This window comes from Felis catus, chromosome B3, assembly GCF_018350175.1.
Source record: "Felis catus isolate Fca126 chromosome B3, F.catus_Fca126_mat1.0, whole genome shotgun sequence".
In the NCBI taxonomy this organism is placed as follows: Eukaryota; Metazoa; Chordata; class Mammalia; order Carnivora; family Felidae; genus Felis; species Felis catus.
Window position 1 is genome coordinate 70,194,956 of NC_058373.1, and position 25,058 is coordinate 70,220,013.

Sequence of the window (25,058 nt, forward strand, 5' to 3'; positions counted from 1 at the left end):
CTGATTTCTTTTTCTTGTTTGATTATTGTGGGATAGCATATTCAGTGCTATGTCAGATGAAAGTGGAGAGAGTGGACATCCTTGTCTTGTTCCTGATCTTAGATGAAAAGCTGTTTTTCACCATTGAGTATGATGTTAGCTATGGTTTTTCATATATAGCCTTTATTATGTGGAAGTATGTTTTCCCTAACCCCATCTGGTTGAGAGTTTTTATCATGAATGGACATTGAATTTTATCAAATGCTTCCCCGCCCCCCCCCATCTAATGATAAGGCAATTTGATTTTTATCTTTTTTGTTTGTTGATGTCATTTATGACATTGATTGATGTGTGAATATTGAACCACCCTTGCAGCCCAGAATAAATCCCACTGGATCATGGTGACTTATCTTTTTAATGCATTGCTATATACCATTTGCATTTTGTTGGGGATTTTTTCATCTGTGTTTATCAGGGCTATTGGCCTATAGTTTTCTTTTTTGTGTGGTATCTTTTTCCGGTTTTGGTCTCAGGGTAATTCTGGCCTCAATTGTGTCATAGACCCTGGGTCTAGAGTTCTTTCTTGTCCAGCAAGAAAGTGGGATGCAGGATTAAAATGCGAGAGATGTCCAGGAAAAGACAAGAGCCCTGAATAAGGGTCCTTGCTCCGTACTTATTAGGATCAGAAGGCTTACAAGCGTGATGGATGTGCACAAAGAGACAGTGAATCTTTGAACATTAACTCATGGGTGTGAGGGAAAGGGGGTTTTGAAGATATACAGTGTTAGGGGTTTAGGTCAATATAAAAATCCTGGCTCAGGGCAGATGGATATTAACTGCAGACAAGAGGCTCTGTGTCTGTTTATCTTAGCCAGCCTAGGGGATAAGACAAATAAACCATGCTGCCTCAGGGTTACCAAGGCACCTTTCTTTTGCTAATTAGCTCCTCTCTGGGCAGCTTCACCCCCCACCATGGTCTATAGCCCTATTTACCTGTTTACCTAATTTGGTCCTTCCTTCCTGTGAAAGCAACTTTCTGCTGTTGTACTAAATTGGGAGGTGTTTTCACCCTGAATACCTAAACTTGTATACTTCATATACATTTGTTTTGGGGCTTTTGCCCCTTGTCTCTATCTTGGGAGACTTTGCCTCGCCCTCTCTATCCTTATTTGACTAATCTTGTTTACCCAAATTTGGGTGTGAGCATCCTATGGCTTTGTAATTCTTCATGCCTTGTTAACCCATTGGTGCTAGCCATGGAATTCGTAAACTTATTCCCAACTTCTCATTTTATATATGTATGTGTGTATGTGTGTATATGTATATGTATATGTATATACATATATATGTATATATATGTATATACATATATATGTATATGTATGTATATGTATATACATATATATGTATATGTATGTATATGTATATACATATATATGTATATATATGTATGTATATGTATATATGTATATGTATATACATATATATGTATCATGACTCAGGTCATGATCTTGTGGTCTGTGAGTTCGAGCCCCGTGTTAGGCTCTGTGCTGACAGCTCAGAGCCTGGAGCCTGCTTTGGATTCTGTGTCTCCCTCTCTCTCTGACCCTCCCCTGTTCATGCTGTGTCGCTCTCTGTCTCAAAAATAAATAAATGTTAAAAAAAATTTTTTTAAACTACAATTTATCAAAATGTGTGGAACACAATGAAAAAAGTACTTAGAGGGAAATTTATGTGCATATATATGTGTGTGTGTGTGTGTATATGCACACACATGTATGTATGTATATATATGCCACAAGAAATAAAAGTGTTTAAAAATCAGGTTTATTTCAAAGCACAATAAAAAGCAAGAGAAACTACAATCTTGGGACAAAGCAATTATCAGAAGCTGAGTCAGATATGACATATTTTGGAATTATTGTATAAGGAATTTAAAATAACTATAATTAATACATAAAGCGTTCTAATTGGAAAAGTAGACTATATGCGAAAACAGATTGGTGAGGTAAACAGAGAGATAGAAGCTATATGAATCAAAAGGAAATGCTGGAAATCAAAAACATGGTAAGACACATGAAGGATGCCTTTCATAGGCTCATCACTAGATTGGACATAACAAGGATGGAATCTTTGAGCTTGAAGATACATCAGTAGAAACTTCTCAAATTCAAATCCTTGGAAGGAAAAAAATGACAAAAATAATCATATATATTATTCAAGAATGAGGTACCATAATAAAAGGATATATGTATAATTGGAATAACAAAGGAAAAGAAAGAGGAAAAGGAGAAGAAATATTTGAAATAATAATGGCTTGAGAATTTTCCAAAAATAATGACAAACGTGAAAAAAAAAGAAACAAGAAAAAAGTCTATACATAGGCATATTATATTCAAACTGTAGAAAACAAAAGAGAAAATCTTGAAGGAATCCAAGGAGGGTAAACATTATTTATAGAGGAACAAGGATAAGAATTCCATCAGACTTCTTGTCATAACCATGTTATGGTTGAAAGAGTGAAGTGAAATATTTACCATGTTAAAAAAATTAATCTAGATTTCTCTGTTCAGCAAAATTATCCTCCAAAAGTGTAGGAGAAAAAAAAAGTTCTCAGAGAGAAATCACTCATTCTTCAAGAAGACATAACATTTCTTAGTATGTATGCACCTAAAAACAGACCATGAAAATACATGAGGCAAAACTTGATATAAGTCCAATGAGAAATAGACAAATCCACTATTATAGTTGGAAACTTCAAGTCTCTGTTTTCAGTAATTGATACATCCAGAAGGCAGAACTTCAGTAAGCTCATAGTTGCTCTCAAAGGAACCATCAATCAGCTTGATCTAATTATATTTATAGATCACTTCATCCAACAATAACAGAATATACATTCTTTTCCAGTTCACATGGAATGTTCAGCAAGATAGATCACTTTCTGGGTCATAAAACACACCTCAAAAAGAGTAGAAATCAGACAAAGTATGTTCTCAAATCACATTGGAATGAAACTAAAAATCAATAACAAAGATAGCTGGAACATTCTAATGCATTTGGAGATTAAGCGATACAATTCTAAATAGCACATGGATCAAAGAAGAAGTCTTAAAAGATATTAAAAATGTTTTTTTTTTAATTTTTTAAAATCTATCTTTATTTTTGAGAGAGAGACAACAGAATGCAAGCAGGGAAGGAACAGAGTGAGAGGGAGACACAGAATCCAAAGCAGGCTCCAGGCTCTGAGCTGTCAGCACAGAGCCCGAGGCAGGGCTCAAACTCATGAACAATGAGATCATGACCTGAGCCGAAGTTGGATACTTAACCGAGTGAGCTACCCAGGAGTCCCTAAAAATGTTTTTAACCACATGGAAATTAAACTACAATTTATCGGGGCGCCTGGGTGTCTCAGTTGGTTAAGCGCCCAACTTCGACTCAGGTCATGATCTTGTGGTCTGTGAGTTCGAGCCCCATGTTAGGCTCTGTGCTGACAGCTCAGAGCCTGGAGCCTGCTTTGGATTCTGTGTCTCCCTCTCTCTCTGACCCTCCCCCGTTCATGCTGTGTCGCTCTCTGTCTCAAAAATAAATAAATGTTAAAAAAAATTTTTTTAAACTACAATTTATCAAAATGTGTGGAACACAATGAAAAAAGTACTTAGAGGGAAATTTATACCATTTAATTCATATATTAGAAAAGATAAAAGATCTAAACTCATTACTTTAAGCTTACATGTTAGGAAACTGAAAAAAAAGAGAAAGAACAAGTTAAGCCTAAAGTGAGTGAAAAAAAGACATAAATATTTGAGCAGAAATCAATAAAATTTAAAAGAAAATAGAAAAAACCAACAACATTAAAAAGGTAGTTTTTTGAGCAAATCAATGAAAGTAATAAACTTCCAGCCTGGCAAACAAAAGAAAGAGAGAGAAGACACAAATACCAATATTAGAAATAAAAGAAGAGTCATTACTAATGATTCCATGAATACTAAAAGAATAATAAGGAGATATTTTTTAACAACCTTAAGCCCACAAATTTGATACCTTAGATGAAATGCATCAATTAATTCCTTGAAAGACACAAACTACCAAAACTTACCTAATAGAGAAATAGATAATATGATAGGCTTATCTGTAATAAGAAATTGAATCAATAATTAATAACCTTCAAAAAATGCAACTTGCCCAATTCATTTCCCTGGTGAATTTGCCAAACATTTATGGATTAAATGATACTAATTCTCTACAAGTTCTTCCAAAAATAAAAAGCAAAGGGAATGCTTTCCAGCATTATTCTTTGTTTTAAGAAAAAAGTTTATTTATTTTGAGAGAGAGAGAGAGAGAGAGGATGAGTGGGAGAGGGACAGAGAGAGAGGGAGAGAGAATTTGAAGCAGGCTGGGCACTGACAGTGCATAGCCCAATGCGGGGCTCGAACTCACAAACGGTGAGATCATGACCTGAGATGAGATGAAGAGTCTAAGACTTAACTGACTGAGCCATCCAAGTGCCCCTTCTAGTATTATTCTTATACCCAAATCAGATGTTGACATTATGAGAAAGAAAAACTGGAGACCAATATCTTTCATGAACATACATGCAAAATCCCTAACAAAATATTAGCAAATCTAAATCAACAATATTTAAAAAGATTATACCCAAGACCGATGGGGAGTTATTCTAGTTACACAAGTCTTGAACATTTGAAAAGCAATTAAATTATAACAGGCTAAAGAACAAAAATCACATGATCATATGAGATGATACATTAAAATATTTGGTGCATTTTGTATTTGATAAAATCCAACACCCATTCATGGTGAAAACTTTCAGCAAACTAACAATAGAGGAGAATTTTCTCAATTTGGTGAAAAAACAATTATGAAAACCAACAACTAAAACAGCTAACATCTCACCTGAGAGGGAGAATCTGGTTGTTTACCCCCTGATACTGCAACAATATTTCATTTCTCCTATTCAACATTATACTGGAAGCCCTCACTAGTGCAATAAGACTAGAAAAATATTGGGTATGTAGACTCAGAACAAAGAAATAAAACTGCGTTTGTTCACAGATAACAATTTTCTACGTAGAAAATACCAAACAAATGAGAAGAAATCCTCCTGGAACTAATAAGCAATTATAGCAATGTCATAAAAACAAAATTCATATTCCAAAGTAAATTGTTTTCCTATATACGGCCCTACACAATTGGAATCTAAAATTAAACAATACCATTTATATTACCATGAAAAATGAAACATTTAGGTAAAATCCTATGAAATATATATGTGATATATATGCAGAAAGTTGTAAAACTCTGTTAAGATACCAAAGACCCAGGGTGTCTGGGTGGCTCAGTCAGTTAAGCATCCAACTTCATCTCAGGTCATGATCTCATGATCTGTGAGTTCAAGCCCCATGTGGGACTCTATGCTGGCAGCTCAGAGCCTGGAGCCTGCATTGGATTCTATGTCTCAAGCTCTCTCTGCCCCTCCCCAACTCATGCTCTGTCTCTGTCTCTCAAAAATGAATAAATGTAAAAAAAAAAAAAAGTAAAAAAAAAAGATATCAAAGAATATCTGAATAGTGGAGAATATTGTCAAGATGTGGATTATTCCTAACTTGATCTAGAGAGTTAATGCGATCCCAACCCAAACCTCAGCAAGCTGTTTTGTGAACTTTGACAAATTGATTCTAAACTTTATATGGAAAGAAAAAAATCTGGATACCCAACACAGTATGGAAAAAGAGCAAAGTAGGAGATAGCTACTACTTGAATTCAAGGACTGCTATAAAGTTACAGTAACCAAGATAATGTGGCATTAGTGTAAAAATTGACATGTATGGCAATGGAGGAGAGGAGACAGTCTATAAATAGACCCATGAAAACGGTCAACTGGTCTTTGACAAAGGAGCAAAGGCAATTCAGTGGAGAAATGATAGTCTTTTCAATGGTTTTGGGATAATATGACATTCATATGCAGAAAAGGAATGAAAACATAGGCCTTTTGTCTTTCACTAAAATAACTAAAAATGGATCATACAATTAAATATAAATTGCAAAACTCCAAAACATCCAGAAGTTAAAGAGGACAAAATCTAAGTGATCTTGGATTTGGAGAGGAGTTTTTTGACACAATTCCAAAAAAACATGATACATGGAAGAAAAAATTGATAAGTGGAACTTTCTAAAATTTAAAAACTTCTGTTCTGTGAAAGACCATGGTAAGAGAATTGAAAGACAAACCAAGGATTGGGAGAAAATAGTTGGAAAACACATATTTGATAAAGAAATATATCCAAAATATACAAGGAATTCTTAAAGCTCAACCCTCAGAAAATAAACAAGTCGATTACAAAATGGGCAAAAATTCTAAACAGACCAAACCCCACCATAAAAGATATACAGATGGCAAAACAAACAGAGAAACAAACACACCCACACACACACATACACATGAAAAGACACAACATCATTTGTCATTGAGGAATTTCAACTTTTGACAACAAATGAGATATAACTGTATACCTATTCAACTGGCTTAAAAAACTGACAACATTAAATGGTAGCAAGGATGCAGAGCAAGAGGAACTCTCTTTAGCAAAACTGTGAGAAGTTTAAAGTGTGCATCATGGTGATTTGACATACATATACATTGTAAAAACATTATCCTCACCATGATAAAAACATTAATTAACACATCCATCACTTTACATATTTATTTAATTTTTTTGTGAGAACACTTAAGTTCTACTCCTTTAGCAACTTTCAATTATACAATACACTGTTATCAACTATAGTAACCTTGTTTTACATTAGATCTTCATACCTTATTCATCTTATAGCTGAAAGTTTGTACTTTTACCAACATCTCCCTATTTCCTCCTCCCCTCCCCTACCCAGCCCCTTGCAACCACTTTGTACTCTCTGTTTCTATGCTTTTTTCTTTTATTTCACATATTGGTGATACCATGTAGTATTTGTCTTTCTTTTATACCTCAATAAAACTGAAAAATTTTTTTCAAAACTCCCATTCACTGCTGGTGGAAATCGGAAATGGGACATACATTTTGGTAGTTTCTTACAAAGCTGATGATAATATTACCATAAGATAAAGCGATAGTATTCCTAGGTATTTACCAGATTGGTTAAAAACTTATGTTCCCATAAAAACTGCATGTATATAGGAACTTTATTCATAATTACCAAAAACTATAGAAAGCCAAGATGTCCTTCAATAGGTGAATGGATTAAAAAAAACTGTGGTATATCATACAATGGATTATTTAGCAATAAATAAAATAAGGTATCATGTCATGAATGTGTATTCAGGAAACTGAAGTGTATATTGCTAAGTGAAAGCAGCAAATCTGAGAAGGCTGCATACTTATTCCATCTATATGACATTATGGAAAACGCAAAACTATGGAGACAGTGAAAAGATGTGTGGTTATCAAGGGTTCAGGGGTTCAGTGGGGTGGATGAATAGGTGAGGTACAGGAGATTTCAGTGCAGTGATACTATTCTATATGATAGTATAATTTTGGATATGTGGTTTTATGCATACTGTGGCATCAATGAGAACCTAAAAGGAATGATGCCCTGGCAACAACGAGCATGCGTAGTACCCAGATGTTTGTTTCTAATATCATCTCCAGTAAAAGGAACCAGACATCCTTGGAGAAGTGGCTGATTATAGAAATAGGGCAGAAATACACAAGATAAGCCTGGAACATTCTGTAATGCTAGAAAATAAGGAAATGTTCAAATATATACACACTCACCTATTTTGATGGAGGATATCAGGGTATATCAGGAACCAAATGAAAGAGCTCCCACTGGGCTAAACTGAAAAAATTTGTACAACAAAATAAAATAATATTTAATCCAAATAAGTATCTTAATCCAAGTTATAAAATAAATATCCATGAGCCCATATTGATATATGGAAATTTTCCATACAGTAAATTATGTAGACACTCTAACCTAAACCTAAACCTGGAGGAACATAACCCCTCATTTCTTAAATATGGGTTCAGCATGATGACTTCTTTCCAAAGTGTACAGTATGGAAAGCAGGGAAAAGTAACTTTACAATGAGGAAAACTGACAAACATTATTTCAGCCTGATAATCAAGGCCACAAGAAATGAATATAACCTTGATAGGAGGTGATTAAAATGGCACTTTATTTGTGGTGTTCCTCCCCCAAACCCATGACTCTGGTCTAATCATGAAAAAAAAAAATCAAATACATTCCAATAGAAGGGTATCCTACAACATTTATGGCCAGTGCTCCTTAAAACTGTCAAGGTCATTAAATACATAGAAAGTCTAGGTAAGTATTACAGCCAAGAACAGCCTAAGGAGGTATGACATCAAGAAAAAAATAAATAAATAATTGTGTATCAAAGTACAATATCAAGAAAGTGAAAAGATAGTATGTTAGATAGAATTGGAGAAAATATTTGCAAGTCATATACCTGATAAGGGTCTTCTATTCACAATATTTACGGAACTCTTATAACTCAACAGTAAAAATAAAAACCAACTCAATAAAAATGGGCAAAAGACCCGAATAGACATTTCTCCAATGAAGATATACAAATGGTCAACAAACACATGAAAAGATACTCCACATTGTTAGTCATTAGGGAATTATAAGTCAAAACCACAATGAAATACCGTCTTTTGACCATTAAGTTGTCTATTAGCAAGAAAAAAAACAAAAAACAAAAATGAGTGTTGGCTAGGATGGGGAGAAATTAGAACTTTTGTGCATCATTAGTATGAATATAAAAAGGGACACCCACTGTGGAAAACAGTATTGCATTTCCTTAAAAAGTTAAACAGGGAATTACCATATAATCCATTAATTCTACACCATATAACCCATTAATTCTACTCCTAGGTATTTATACAAAATATTTGAAAACAGGTAAAAAAAAATCTTGTGCGTGTATATTTTTAGTAGAACTTTTCACAGTAGCCAAAGGTGGAAACAATGCAAATGTTTATCATCTGATGAATGGAGAAACAAATGTGGTTTATCCACACAAAGGGATATTACTCAATCATAAAAAGTAATGTACTGATATACACTTCAATATATATAAACTTGAAAATTCTAAATGAAAGAAGCCAGACATTAAAGGTCACATATTGTTTTGATTTTATTTATATGAAATATTCAGAATAGGTAAGTGCATGGAGACAGAAAGCAGATTAGTGTTTGTCAGGAGCTGGAAGAGAGGAATGGCCAGTGACTGCTCAATGGATATGGAGTTTTCCTTGGGGTGATGGAAATATTTTGGAACTAGATAGAAGTTATGGTTGCACAGAATTGTGCCATTGGATTCTACCCTTCAAATGATCTTGTGTTGTGTGAATTTTCCCTCAATAAAATTAAATACCTGAGAAAGATAAATGAGGACATATTATTTTCTATTATGAATTAAGATTTTAGTTGTCCACTTTGTTTTGGCATATTGTTTTTCAGTCATAGTTGGATTAGGTTTACCTTTCCCTCTGCTAGATGTTTAGGTGAAAATTCAGTTTTGATCTAAAAAAGTATCTTAAAATTCACACACTAAGTTTTTGCTCATTTTAAACTCTCCAGGTCAGATATTATGTAGAATTTAGTTAAAAAATTTTATATAATGAGAATAATTATTAACAATTTAATAACAATCAAGTTTATTAGAACAATATGTTGAAATGGAGCTCTTATAATAGTGTTACAAGATATGAGAATGTGTGATATTTTTTCTTCTTTGTGTCTTAAAAACAGACATTGCTTTTCTAAGCAGTTAGAGACATTCAGTATGTCTGCATTCAGTTAATGAATAAAAAGATCACTGCACTGAATCCCAAGGAACATGAATTCTAACTATTTTCTGCTATTAACTGGATATAACTGACAACCTGTTTCTTCATTTGATAGGGAAGAATATTGCATTTCCATCTCACCATTTTGTTTGAAAAAATAAATGAGATAATATGTGTAAAAACACTCAGAAAATTTAGAAGACAAATCTGTAAGTTCTTATTTTTATATTATAGCAATCATATAAAAGGATGCAGTAGAGTGTAGGATTAAATCCATGTACTTTGAAATAAAAAAATAACGGTTTTTGAATATAGATCTGACTCTAGCATAGTGACCTTTGCCAACATGTTTAGTCTTTTTCTGGTATATAATACTAGTATCTCTAAAATGGGGATGTTAATTGTATAAATGAGGTAAAAAGCAAGTACAGTGTTTCCAAGGATAGTCCATGGATATGCTTGCAAAAATATCCTAAATAATTCTTAATGAGTTTGTTAATAACTATTCCTTTTTCACTGGTATTTGGTCTAAATGATAGTTTATAAATAGACATTAAAATTTTAGAAGATGCTAACTTTCCTTAAAGATATTTTGCTGTCATAGTTTATTATACGTAGTTTCCTTTGCTTTCCATTTACTTATTTAACCAAACTTCTAATACTCTTTCCTTCTCTTAATGCCATGCCATGAGAACTAAGTAAAACTCCCATTATGAATGGCTTGGGGACTCAGGTCATGGAACCATTAAGTGGTCCCCAAAAGGTGTTGTTAGATTATTGTTAGAGCAGGAGCAGCTGTGAGAAGCACTAACCATATAGCATCAAAGAGGGAAACATTTTTTTGAAAGATCCAGTAACAGTGAAAATATTACTTTCTGGGTTAAAAAAATTTTTTTTGGCCAGGTAAGTGGAGATATTATGTCAATAGCCTGCTAAAATTATGGGCTATTCTTTTTATCCTAACAGTGTATACATTTATGGCACAACATTAGAAAATCTCTCCCTCTTTCCTTTTTTTTCAAATCTCCATTTCTGGGGGCACCTGGGAGGCTCAGTCGGTTAAGCAACCAACTTCGGCTCAGGTCATGATCTCATGGTTTGTGGTTTCGAGCCCCGTGTTGGGTTCTGTGCTGACAGCTCAGAGCCTGGAGCCTGCTTCAGATTCTGTGACTCCCTCTCTGCCCCTCCCTTGCTTGTGCTCTCTCTCTCCCAGAAATAAATAAAATTTAAAAAAAATAATAAAAATAATAAATCTCCATTTCTGTTTTCCAATTCGACAAGCACTTTTTGGACACCCAGTGGTGCTGGTCTCTCCAAGGGAAGTGAGAATTTTCATTTCAGGCTGTATGTATTGCTCCATATGCCTAGATTATGTCTTGATTTACAGGGAAATTTCTGAGTCTTGATTGTATTACATTTGGATAGAGACTAGAAAAGATCTTAGCAACTGGTTTTAATGTGAGTAACCTTATACCTGCCATATATTTGTGGCAATTTCTAGAGTGGCAATTGTTTTCTATTCTACTGGAATCAGTTTTCAATAGGAATAAAGTATAAAATCAAAGTCTTTATCACAAAACCATTACCATCAACTATCCATGCATTTATATACATATGCATGCCCACATCCATCCAACCACTCATCTTTTTCCCCAAACTCACAACACTTACATGGGCCAGCATTTATGACTAAGCACAGTCCCTTCTCTCAAGAAGCTCATAGACCTAGCAGGGGAGATGGAGAGACTATTTAAGTGTAAATTATATTATCATGAAAAATTTATTATGAAAGGTTTGCAAGTATGATGTGAAAGCATAGAAGGGGAATATCTAATCCAGACTGGAGGAGAGTGAGACATCATTGACTAGTTGTGGAATAGATGGAATGAATTTTTATAATAAGAAATAATCAGCTAAATGAAAAAAGTCAGGGTGCCTTAAGTGCAGAACAAAAGTATGGGTAAAGCTGAACATTCATGAAGGAGCAAGGTAGTTCATGACATTTGTGAGGTGCAAGAAAGATGGACAGCTCCCAAGAGTTTTATATGCCAAAATGTGTGATGTTGAGAGAGCAGGAAAAATTACTGCGTAATTTTAAGCAGTAAGTAGGCGACAGAAGAAACAGGAAATATTCTCCTGGTATGTATGTTAACTGCCTCTCTTAAAACCTTTATGGTAATCCTTGCTTCTATTCCTCTCTCTTTCTTTTCTTTCATTGCTCCTGTCCTTTCTCGCTCCTCCCTTCTCCTGCCTTTTCCTACCCTCTCCTTTCTTACTAGTATCCATCAACTAAACAATAGCAATAGACTGCTCACAAGTCACTTTATCATGGCAATGAATCTCTGAGAACATTTTTAAAGTGACGGTTGTGATACTTATATGACTATACAGTTGTTCACACATTTGTAAAATTTTATTTCAATTTTTAAATGCTTATTTGAATATTGATATCACTATAATCTGAATTTGAAAGGGTGCACATCTTGAACCCCTTATTTTGTATTTAAAAATCATACTTTTTAAGTCAAAAACAATATAAGTTGTTTTAGATCATTTAAACAGAACAGAAATACAGGCTTGAGGAAGTGAAAGCCACATGTAATCTTACTTTTCAGGACTTACTATTTATAATATTTTGTATTCATTCTTGGAGAATTTTTTTTATTGAAACACAAAGTTTCATATTAATTTTATGCACTTTCTTTTCACGTAAAATTTAAATCTTTCCAGATCTGTATGTGTCGCGACCGGCGCGACAAACACCGAGGTCAGGGTTCTGAGGGTAGGGGAATGCAAGAAAAAAGAGAGAAGAGAAAGTTTGGGAACAGGAGGGTCCCCTGGGCTGATGGCCCAAGTGACGGCTTTATTGTTGTTGTACACAATCTTTTATAATATAAGACTTTTATGGATTAGGTCATTTTAAGAATAAACAGGTTTTACATGATTATTGCCAGTCAAAACATTTAGTCTTGTATACCTTGTGAACTTTTTGAACAGGTCACAAGACCTTGTTGATAGATTGCTAGCAAAACACAGTTCCCATGTTTGTGTCTATCTGACTCGGGGTAGAAAAAGGGAGGTAGCATTACTGCCAACACCTGCAGACCACAGTCTTTAGGAATTAACTCTCTTAGCCTTGACAAGGCTTTTGTATGCCCTTGAAAGTGGGGGAATGGGAGGGGGAACCACCGGGTTGGCTTGAGTCAATGGGGAACATTGCTCGACCTGGTCTCAGCCTGGCACCGGGGCCCGGCCCCCCACAGTATGTGTAGAATTATTTAGTTGATTTTAAGAACTTCAGGGTATTCCATTATATAAATATACTAAAATGTGATTAATACCTTTTCTATTGATTGACATGGGCCAACAACATTCTATTATTTGTATACATGTGTGTATCTGTTTGTAAATACATATATATTATATGAACATATGTGCTGCATGTACGTAATATTTGCTCTTATGCTAGTACTTCTAGGAATATATTTGTACATTTTAAATTCTAACAAATATCAATTTATTATCCCTTCATCAATGTATAAGAGCACCTTTTTTTTTGAAACCTTGATAATACTGAGAATTCTCTTTCTCTGTTGATCAGTAAAACACAAAACAATGAAGATTGATGATGATCACTGATGATGATGAGACTAAATATCAATAAATATGTTTATTGGCCAGTTGTATGTGTTGTTGCTGTTCCTGGTGTTAGTTACCTTTGCATGCCTTCCCACTTTTTAAAGTTAGACCTTCTCCTTGTAGAGTTAATATATTGATTTTTCTATCAAATATACCACTCTGATTGATGAGAATATTTTTCCTATCTATTGAAATGTGTCAAATTAAGACCACTTGTTTAATAAAGGATTTTTTAACATTTGGAAGATAAAGAAAATAGAAAAACAGGGAAAAACACCTAATTTTCCTGCGACTAAGAAAAAAAATAATCTTTTATTTTTACTGACTTTTCTGTTGGTCGTTAAAATATTTTTATTTATTTTATACAGTTGGGAACATACTAAATGTGTGTTTTTTTGTATTCCAGAATATCCATATTTTAAAATATCCACACATTGTGTGTTCAAAATCTTTAGATAGAGTTGATTATAGGTCCTTTGAGATATCATATCCACTGCTATTCAGTTCTGTAATTACCCCATTATTCTTTGCTTAATCTTTATGTATTTTATCTCAGTTATTGGGTATAAAATTCTACATCCATTGCCCTTGTGGTGGGTCCTCTTAGTAGAACCTCTGTAGTGTTTCCTTTTGGCTACAGTAACCCTCAGGATTCCTATTACTGCCTGGCCTGACTCGTCTCAAGTCTATTCTTGGCTATAGTGGGAGCATGGTGCTCCCACCTTCTTATGCTGCTTTCCTGCTGAGGAAGCACAGACTTGTGACATGCAGGAGCCTGGGTATGATGTGGGGTAGTAAAAGGGAAGAATGATGACATAAGAAAGAATGGTTGTTAGTAGTGTGGGGCTGGGGGGAAAATTGGTGATGGCAGTGCATTGGGGGAACCACGTTACTTAATTCAGGCATGAAATAAGCATCCATAATTTAGTTTGGTTGCTTAATGGTAGTTTAGAAAATTATGTAAGAAACAAATTAGTTAATATATTAGATTGAAATTTATAACATTAAAATTTAATCATCTTTGGACCTACAGAAAGAACAATTCCATATGCTTCAAACTAATAAATACACAGAAGTCCAGAGAGTAACAATTTATTGATAAGCATAGAAGATAAGAATTTCTATTTTTTTTCCTGGACATATAAGTTTAAAAAATGGGTTTCCTATTCATTTGTTTCTCTCAGATCTAGGGTTAGGGTTAGGGTATGTGCCTAATATCCTGCTGTTCAGAGACCTCTCCCAAGGTTATGGATTAGGGGTTAGGATTTCCTATTCATCTTATTTGATAACCATTTCTTTTTATTCAATGAAAATTATTCATATATTTTCATGTTACTGACTTTTATTTCATTATACATGTTTGAATGGCTCCTCAGGTGGAATTATCATTAATAATTTAATTCTCTATTGTAGACATTTAGGTTATTTCTAATATTTTTTAATAAGTATGGTTCTAATATATATGTAGCCCTATAGCTTATTTTTTAACTAATCTATTGTAGCATTAAGCAAATTTTCTTCAAGTGAGATTCTTGGTCATAAATGAAGGATAATTGAAACTTTTTGGTGTGTATTATTATTGTCATGTCAAAGAATTCTGGTTTATTTTTTATTGAAGTATAGTTCACATACAATGTTATACTTGCTTCAGGTGTAGAGTATAGTAATTCACCAATTCTATACATTTCACAGCACTCACCATGGTAAGTGTAGTTACTGTCTGTCACCGAACAATATTATTACAGTATTATTGCCTATATTCTCTAGTGACCTACTTATTTTATAATAGGAAGAGTACCTCTTTGTTTTAAAATTTGTAAATGTTTATTTAGTTTTGAGAGGGAGAGACAGAGCATGAGCAGGGGAGGGCCAGAGAGAGAGGGAGACACAGAATGTGAAGCAGGTTCCAGGCTCCAAGCTGTCAGCACAGAGCCCAACATAGGGCTTGAACCCATGAGCTGTGAGATCATGACCTAAGCTGAAGTTGGACACTTAACTGACTGAGCCACCCAGGTACCCCAGGAAGAGTATCTCTTAATACCCTTCACCTACTTTGCCCATTCTGACACCCCCATCAGTTTCTTCTCTATATTTATGAGTGTGTTCCTGTATTTTTTATTATTGTTTGCCTTGCTTTTTGGATTTCATATATAAACGAAATAATTTGGTATTCACTTAACATTCTCTAGGTCTACCAAAGTTATCACAAAAGGAAAGATCTCATTCCCTATTTTGTCTGGGTAATATTCCATTGTGTGTGTGTGTGTGTGTGTGTAATATATATTAACATATATATATATATATATATATATATATATATTAGTATTAGGTTGCTTCCATATCTTGTAAATAATACTGCAATAAACTTAGGAATGCAGATATCTTTTTGAATAGATGGTTTTGTTTTCTTTGGGTAGATTGCAGTACTGGAATTGTTGGATTATCTAGTATTTCTGTTTTTAATCTTTTGAGGAAACCCCATACTGTTTTCCACAGTGGGTATGCCAGTTTACACTCTCACCAATAATACATAGGGAGGGTTCTTTTTTCTCCACATCCTTGCCCAAACTTGTTATTTCTTGTTGTTTTGATTCTAGCTATTCCAACAGGTGTGAGCTGATATCTCTAATTTTGATTTGCACTTCCCTGACGATTAGTGAGTGAGCATCTTTTTACTTGTCTTTTGGTCATTTGTAGGTCTTTTTTTGAAAAATGTCTATTTGGGTACTTTGGCGATTTTTTAAAATTATTTGTTTTTTTTGGTATGAGTTTTATAAGTTCTTTGATATTTTTTGATATTAACCGCTTGCCAGATATATTATTTACAGATATCTTCTCCCATTCATTAGGTTGCCTTTTTTGTTTTGTTGATGGTTTCCTTCATTGTGCCAAAGCCTTTTAGATTGATGTAGTCCCAATAGTTCATTTTTGCTCTTATTTCCCTTGCCTGAGGACACATATCCATATGCATGTTGCTAAGGCCAATGTCCAAGAGATTACTGCCTATCTTTTATTTTAGGAATTTTATAGTTTCAGGTCTCACATTTAGGTCTTTAATGCATTTTGGGTTTATTTTTATGTATAGTGTAAGAAAATGGTCCAGTTTCATTCTTTTGTATGTAGATGTCCAGTTTTCCCAACACCACTTATCGAAAAGATTGCCTTTTCCTTATTACCTCCTTTGTCAGAGATAAATTGATCATATAATTATGGGGTTATTTCTGGGCTCTTTATTATGTTCCATTGACCTAACATGTCTATTTTTGTTCCAGTTCCATAATATTTGATTATAAATGATAGCTTTGTAGGATATCTTGAAATCAAGGCTTGTGATAATTCCAACTTTGTCCTTTTCTCTAGATTGTTTTGGCTATTTGGAGTCTTTTGTGTTCCATACAAAGATTAGGTTTATTGGTTTTAGATCTGTGAAAAATGCTATTTGTATTTTGATAGCCATTGCCTGAAATCTGTAGGTTCCTTTGGGTAGTATGGACATTTTAGTGATATTAATTCTTCCAGTGCATGAACATGGTATATCTTTCCATTTCTGCATGTTGTTTTCAATATCTTTCTTCAATGTCTTATAGTTTTCAGAACACACTTCTTTGATCTTCTTTGTTAAATTTATTCTTAGCTATTTTTTCTTTTGGGTGCAATTGTAACTAGTGTTTGTGTCTTAATTTCTCTTTGTTACTTCATTATTAGTGTATACAAATGCAACAGATTTCTGTATATTAATTTTGTTTCCTGTTATCTTACTGAATTGATTTACCAGTTCTAGTAGTTTTTTTTTTTTTTTGAGTCTTGAGGATTGCCAATGTAAAGTATTATGTTATCTGCAAATAGTGACAGTTTTACTTCTTTCTTATCAATTTGGATGTCTTTAATTTTGTTGTTATTGTTATTGTTGTCTGACTGCTGTGGCCATGACTTCCAGTGCTATGTTGAATAAAGGTAGCACTAAGGGACATCCTTGTCTTGGTCCTGTTGCTAGAGGAAAAGCTTTCAGTTTTTTTTTTTTTTAAATCATGGAATATGATGTTAGCTGTGTGTTTGTCATATGTGGCTTCTATTATGTTGAGGTATATTCTATCTAAACCCACATTGTTGAGAGTTTTTATCAGGAACAGATGTTCAATTTTGTCAAATGCTTTTTCTGTCTGTTTTTATATGATTATATAGTTTTAATTCATTTTGTTAATATGATGTATTATGTTGAGTTACTTGTGAATATAGAACCATCCTTGCTTCTGTGGCATAAATCCCACTTGATTGTGGTGAATGATCCCTTTAATACATTGTTGAACTCAGTTTGCTAATATTTTATTGAGTATTTTTGCATGTCTATTCATAAGGAATATTGGCCTATAGTTTTCCTTTTTAGTAGTGTCTTTGGTTTTGATATTGGGGTAATGCTGGCCTAATAGAATGAATTTGGAAACCTTCCTTCCTCTTATATTTTTTGAAATAGTTTGAAAGAAATTGGGATTAAATCTTTAATTGTTTGATAGAATTCACCTGTAAATCCTCTGGTCCTGGACGTTTGTTTGTTGAGAGTCCCCCCTGGCCCCTGCCCCAAATCAGTTTCATTACTAGTAATTGGTCTATTCAGATTTTCTATTTCTTCCTGATTCCATTTTGAAAGGTTGTATGTTTCTAGGAATTTATCCATTTCTTCTAGCTTGTCTAATTTGTTGGCCCTTTTGTGTCTATTTTGAATGTACCTGCTGGAGAATTGTATTAGTTTGTACTACCATTATCAGTGTATGAGTGTGTCTGATTCCTCACAGCCTCATCCATGACAATCATCATTTTTTTTAAACTTAGACAATTTGTTAGAACTAAATAGCACTCTAGTGTAATCTTAGTTACATTTATCTGATTAAAGAGTGTTTTATTTTTCATGATTATGATTAATAGGCATTTTGCTTTTGTCAATAGTCTTCATATGTTCTACTCATTTTAAAATTGATATATTACATTTTTGAAATGTATTAGGAAGAGGTAATTTCATATTATAAATATTAATCATCTGGGAGTGCCTGGGTAGCTCAGTCAGTTGAGTGTCTGAGTCTTGATTTCAGCTCAGGTCATGATCCCAGGCTAGCGGGACAGGGTCCTGTGTTGGGCTCTGTACTGAGTGTGGAGCCTCCTTAAGATTCTCTGTGTCTCCCTCTACCCCTTACCCTGCTCGCATGCACATACTCTCTCTCTAAACAAACAAACAAACAAACAAACAAACAAATCTATTTTCCACAGTGTTTTTACTTTTATTTTTATAGCACTTTTATCTTCATGTAAAAATACCTATGTGTATATCTATATATACTGTCCTTCTATATCTGTGTATATCGACATATAATGTGATTTTGATTACAATGTCTTGGTTACTGTCAACTATTTCCTCCTTGTTTTGTTAATGAAGGGTGTTAAGAATGAATTTTCCATCTTAATGTTTGTTTTTAGTATTTATATATTTCTTTTGTTTTTTCTTAACATTTAAGTATTAATTAAAAATTTCCTTATGTTTATGTTAAAAGGCAAAGATCTCCATTTATCCAAGTTCCATCTGCTGTTCCAATCTTCTTAGTTGAATACTTCACCCTGTCCACACTGATATGATTCTTCAGTAGTCTAAGTTTACTTTATGCCTTTCATTCAATTCCTTACATTGAAGACTTGTGACTGTTTGACAGCAGAAATATATCAAGCTACTCCTTAAAATCCCTAATAATTCTATATTGCTCATAGGATATAAAGCAAAGTTCAATTTATGGATACAAACTTTCATCCTATCTGGCCTGTTACTCCAGCCTGATCTCAATTGTTTATCCCTTTGTCCTGCTAACCTTCCTGTTTCATGATCTTTGCACTTGGCGTTTCCATAGTGTGGGCTCTACTTTCAGTAGTAACTCCCTGTTAAGCAGAATCTGATCAATCACCACTTGGATGAGCCACATTGTCTTATGGTACTCTGTTCTTTAAAGGAAAAGAGTGTTCTATCTGTCTCTAAAGCTATTTAATGTCTAGATCCACCATTACCCTGTAAGCCTCCTAAAGTCCGGGTCAGTGTTTTACCTCAAAACTGGACATATGGTAGCTTTCAATAGGAATATTAGTTATACTATGTGTGTATATTAGCGGAACAGATAAATTAACATATTTTATTTATTTATTCATTTATTTTTTATTATTTTTTTCAATATATGAAATTTATTGTCACAATGGTTTCCATACAACACCCAGTGCTCATCCCAAAAGGTGTCCTCCCCAATACCCATCACCCACCCTCCCCACCCTCCCACCCCCCATCAACCCTCAGTTTGTTCTCAGTTTTTAAGAGTCTCTCATGCTTTAGCTCTCTCCCACTCTAACCTCTTTTTTTTTCCTTCCCCTCCCCCATGGGTTTCTGTCAAGTTTCTCAGGATCCACACAAGAGTGAACACATATGGTATCTGTCTTTCTCTGTATGGCTTATTTCACTTAGCATCACACTCTCCAGTTCCATCCACGTTGCTACAAAGGGCCATATTTGGTTCTTTCTCATTGCCCTGTAGTACTCCATTGTGTATATAAACCACAATTTCTTTATCCATTCATCAGTTGATGGACATTTAGGCTCTTTCCATAATTTGGCTATTGTTGAGAGTGCTGGTATAAACATTGGGGGTACAAGTGCCCCTATGCATCAGTACTCCTGTATCCCTTGGGTAAATTCCTAGCAGTGCTACTGCTGGGTCATAGGGTAGGTCTATTTTTAATTTCTGAGGAACCTCCACACTGATTTCCAGAGTGGCTGCACCAATTTGCATTCCCACCAACAGTGCAAGAGGGTTCCCATTTCTCCACATCCTCGCCAGCATCTATAGTCTCCTGATTTGTTCATTTTGGCCACTCTGACTGGAGTGAGGTGATATCTGAGTGTGGTTTTGATTTGTATTTCCCTGATAAGGAGCCACGTTGAGCATCTTTTCATGTGCCTGTTGGCCATCTGGATGTCTTCTTTAGAGAAGTGTCTATTCATGTTTTCTGCCCATTTCTTCACTGGGTTATTTGTTTTTTGGGTGTGGAGTTTGGTGAGCTCTTTATAGATTTTGGATATTAGCCCTTTGTCTGATATGTCATTTGCAAATATCTTTTCCCATTCCGTTGGTTGCCTTTTAGTTTTGTTGGTTGTTTCCTTTGCTGTGCAGAAGCTTTTTATCTTCATAAGGTCCCAGTAATTCACTTTTGCTTTTAATTCCCTTGCCTTTGGGGATGTGTCGAGTAAGAGATTGCTACGGCTGAGGTCAGAGAGGTCTTTTCCTGCTTTCTCCTCTAAGGTTTTGATGGTTTCCTGTCTCACATTCAGGTCCTTTATCCATTTTGGGTTTATTTTTGTAAATGGTGTCAGAAAGTGGTCTAGTTTCAACCTTCTGCATGTTGCTGTTTCTCCCAGCACCATTTGTTAAAGAGACTGTCTTTTTTTCCATTGGATGTTCTTTCCTACGTTGTCAAAGATTAGTTGGCCATAGGTTTGTGGGTCTAGTTCTGGGGTTTCTATTCTATTCCATTGGTCTATGTGTCTGTTTTTGTGCCAGTACCATGCTGTCTTGATGATTACAGCCTTGTAGTAGAGGCTAGTCTGGGATTGTGATGCCTCCTGCTTTGGTCTTCTTCAAAATTACTTTGGCTATTCGGGGCCTTTTGTGGTTCCATATGAATTTTAGGATTGCTTGTTCTAGTTTCGAGAAGAATGCTGGTGCAATTTTGATTCGGATTGCATTGAATGTGTAGATAGCTTTGGGTAGTATTGACATTTTGACAATATTTATTCTTCCAATCCATGAGCAGGGAATGTCTTTCCATTTTTTTATATCTTCTTCAATATCCTTCGTAAGCTTTCTATAGTTTTCATCATACAGATCCTTTACATCTTTGATTAGATTTATTCCTAGGTATTTTATGCTTCTTGGTGCAATTGTGAATGGGATCAGTTTCTTTATTTGTCTTTCTGTTGCTTCATTGTTAGTGTATAAGATTGCAACTGACTTCTGTACATTGATTTTGTAGCCTGCAACTTTGCTGAATTCATGTATCAGTTCTAGCAGACTTTTGGTGGAATCTATCGGATTTTCCATGTATAGTATCATGTCATCTGCAAAAAGTGAAAGCTTGACTTTATCTTTGCCAATTTTGATGCCTTTGATTTCCTTTTGTTGTCTATTGCTGATGCTAGAACTCCCAACACTATGTTAAACAGCAGCGGTGAGAGTGGGCATCCCTGTCGTGTTCCTGATCTCAGAGAAAAAGCTCTCAGTTTTTCCCCATTGAGGATGATGTTAGCTGTGGGCTTTTCATAAATGGCTTTTATGATGTTAAGTATGTTCCTTCTATCCCGACTTCTCAAGGGTTTTTATTAAGAAAGGGTGCTGAATTTTGTCAAAGACCTTTTCTGCATCAATTGACAGGATCATATGGTTCTGATCTTTTCTTTTATTAATGTCATGTATCACGTTGATTGTTTTGCGAATGTTGAACCAGCCCTGCATCCCAGGAATGAATCCCACTTGATCATGGTGAATAATTCTTTTTATATGCTGTTGAATTCGATTTGCTAGTATCTTCTTGAGAATTTTTACATCCATATTTATCAGGGATATTGGCCTGTAGTTCTCTTTTTTTACTGGGTCTCTCTCTGGTTTGGGAATCAAAGTAATACTGGCTTCATAGAATGAGTCTGGAAGTTTTCCTTCCCTTTCTATTTCTTGGAATAGCTTGAGAAGGATAGGTATTATTTCTGCTTTAAACGTCCGGTAGAACTCCCCTGGGAAGCCATCTGGTCCTGGACTCTTATTTGTTGGGAGATTTTTGATAACTGATTCAATTTCTTCTCTGGTTATGGGTCTGTTCAAGCTTTCTATTTCCTCCTGATTGAGTTTTGGAAGAGTGTGGGTGTTTAGGAATTTGTCCATTTCTTCCAGGTTGTCCAATTTGTTGGCATATAATTTTTCATAGTATTCCCTGATAATTGTTTGTATCTCTGAGGGATTGGTTGTAATCATTCCATTTTCATTCATGATTTTATCTATTTGGGTCGTCTCCCTTTTCTTTTTGAGAAGCCTGGCTAGAGGTTTGTCAATTTTGTTTAGTTTTTCAAAAAACCAACTCTTGGTTTCGTTGATCTGCTCTACAGTTTTTTTAGATTCTATTTTGTTTATTTCTGCTCTGATCTTTATTATTTCTCTTCTTCTGCTGGGTTTAGGCTGCCTTTGCTGTTCTGCTTCTAGTTCCTTTAGGTGTGCTGTTAGATTTTGTATTTGGGATTTTTCTTGTGTCTTGAGATAGGCCTGGATTGCAATGTATTTTCCTCTCAGGACTGCCTTCGCTGCATCCCAAAGCATTTGGATTGTTGTATTTTCATTTTTGTTTGTTTCAATATGTTTTTTTATTTCTTCTCTAATTGCCTGGTTGACCCACTCATTCGTTAGTAGGGTGTTCTTTAACCTCCATGCTTTTGGAGGTTTTCCAGACTTTTTCCTGTGGTTGATTTCAAGCTTCATAGCATTGTGGTCTGAAAGTATGCATGGTATAATTTCAATTCTTGTATACTTATGAAGGGCTGTTTTGTGACCCAGTATATGATCTATCTTGGAGAATGTTCCATGTGCACTCGAGAAGGAAGTATATTCTGTTGCTTTGGGATGCAGAGTTCTAAATATATCTGTCAAGTCCATCTGATCCAATGTATCATTCAGGGCCCTTGTTTCTTTATTGACTGTGTGTCTAGATGATCTACCCATTTCTGTAAGTGGAGTGTTAAAGTCCCCTGCAATGACCACATTCTTATCAATAAGGTTGCTTATGTTTACGAGTAATTGTTTTATATATTTGGAGGCTCCCGTATTCGGCGCATAGACATTTATAACTGTTAGCTCTTCCTGGTGGATAGACCCTGTAATTATTATATGATGCCTTTCTTCATCTCTTGTTACAGCCTTTAACTTAAAGTCTAGTTTGTCTGATATAAGTATGGCTACTCCAGCTTTCTTTTGGCTTCCAGTAGCATGATAAATAGTTCTCCATCCCCTCACTCTCAATCTAAAGGTGTCCTCAGGTCTAAAATGAGTCTCTTGTAGGCAGCAAATAGATAGGTCTTGTTTTTTTTATCCATTCTGATACCCTATGTCTTTTGGTTGGCGCATTTAGTCCATTTACATTCAGTGTTATTATAGAAAGATGCAGGTTTAGAGTCATCGTGATATCTGTTTTATGCTTGTAGCAATGTCTCTGGTACTTTGTCTCACAGGATTCCCCTTAGGATCTCTTGTAGGGCTGGTTTAGTGGTGACGAATTCCTTCAGTTTTTGTTTATTTGGGAAGACCTTTATCTCTCCTTCTATTCTAAATGACAGACTTGCTGGATAAAGGATTCTCGGCTGCATATCTTTTCTGTTCATCATATTGAAGATCTCCTGCCATGCCTTTCTGGCCTGCCAAGTTTCAGTAGAGAGATCTGTCATGAGTCTTAAAGGTCTCCTTTTATATGTTAGGGCACGTCTACCCCTAGCTGCTTTCAGAATTTTCTCTTTATCCTTGTATTTTGCCAGTTTCACTATGATATGTTGTGCAGAAGATTGATTCAAGTTATGTCTGAAGGGAGTTCTCTGTGCCTCTTGGATTTCGATGCCTTTTTCCTTCCCCAGTTCAGGGAAGTTCTCAGTTATTATTTCTTCAAGTACACCTTCAGCACCTTTCCCTCTCTCTTCATCCTCTGGATACCAATTATGCATATATTATTTCTTTTTAGTGTATCACTTAGTTCTCTAATTTTCCCCTCATACTCCTGGATTTTTTTATCTCTCTTTTTCTCAGCTTCCTGTTTTTCCATAATTTTATCTTCTAATTCACCTATTCTCTCCTCTGCCTCTTCAATCCGAGCTGTCATCATTTTCATTTTATTTTGCATGTCGTTTAAAGCGTTTTTCAGCTCCTCGTGACTGTTCCTTAGTCCCTTGATCTCTGTAGCAAGGGATTCTCTGCTGTCCTCTATACTGTTTTCAAGCCCAGTGATTAATTTTATGACTATTATTCCAAATTCACTTTCTGTTATATTATTTATATCCTTTTTGATCAGTTCATTAGCTGTTGTTATTTCCTGGAGATTCTTTTGAGGGGAATTCTTCCGTTTGGTCATTTTGGATAGTCCCTGAAGTGGTGTGGACCTCCACGGCACTTCCCCTGTGCTGTGGTGTATAACTGGAGTTGGTGGGCGGGGCCGCAGTCAGACCTGATGTCTGCCCCAGCCCACCGCTGGGGCCACAGTCAGACTGGTGTGTGCCTTCTCTTCCCCTCTCCTAGGGGCAGGATTCACTGTGGGGTGGCGTGGCCCATCTGGGCTACTTGCACACTGCCAGGCTTGTGGTGCTGGGGTTCTGGCGTATTAGCCGGGGTGGGTAGGCAAGGTGCACGGGGGCAGGAGGGGCAGGCTTAGCTCGCTTCTCCTTAGGTGATCCACTTCAGGAGGGCCCTGTGGCAGCGGAAGGGAGTCAGACCTGCTGCCGGAGGGGTGGCTCCACAGAAGCACAGTGTTGGGTGTTTGAGCGGATCAAGCAAGTTCCCTGGCAGGAACTGG

At 35.3% G+C, this 25,058-nt stretch overlaps 1 protein-coding gene across 14 annotated transcripts in view; it reads right to left on the reverse strand.

Annotated features, from left to right (window-relative positions):
* The window catches only part of LOC109501168 (olfactory receptor 4F21-like), an 83,855-nt gene that overhangs the window by 43,208 nt on the left and 15,589 nt on the right, over nucleotides 1–25,058 (reverse strand). For 7 of the 14 annotated variants that reach the window (XM_045059595.1, XM_045059608.1, XM_045059598.1 and 4 more), the window contains one exon: nucleotides 7,764–7,827. The exons of 3 other annotated variants lie outside the window; for them this stretch is intronic. The gene's annotated coding sequence lies outside the window, so the exon portion shown is untranslated. Of the gene's footprint in view, nucleotides 1–4,075; nucleotides 4,109–7,763; nucleotides 7,828–11,477; nucleotides 13,627–25,058 lie in introns of those variants that run through there. 4 more of the 14 variants (XM_045059599.1, XM_045059602.1, XM_045059607.1 and 1 more) reach the window with 3 other exon arrangements.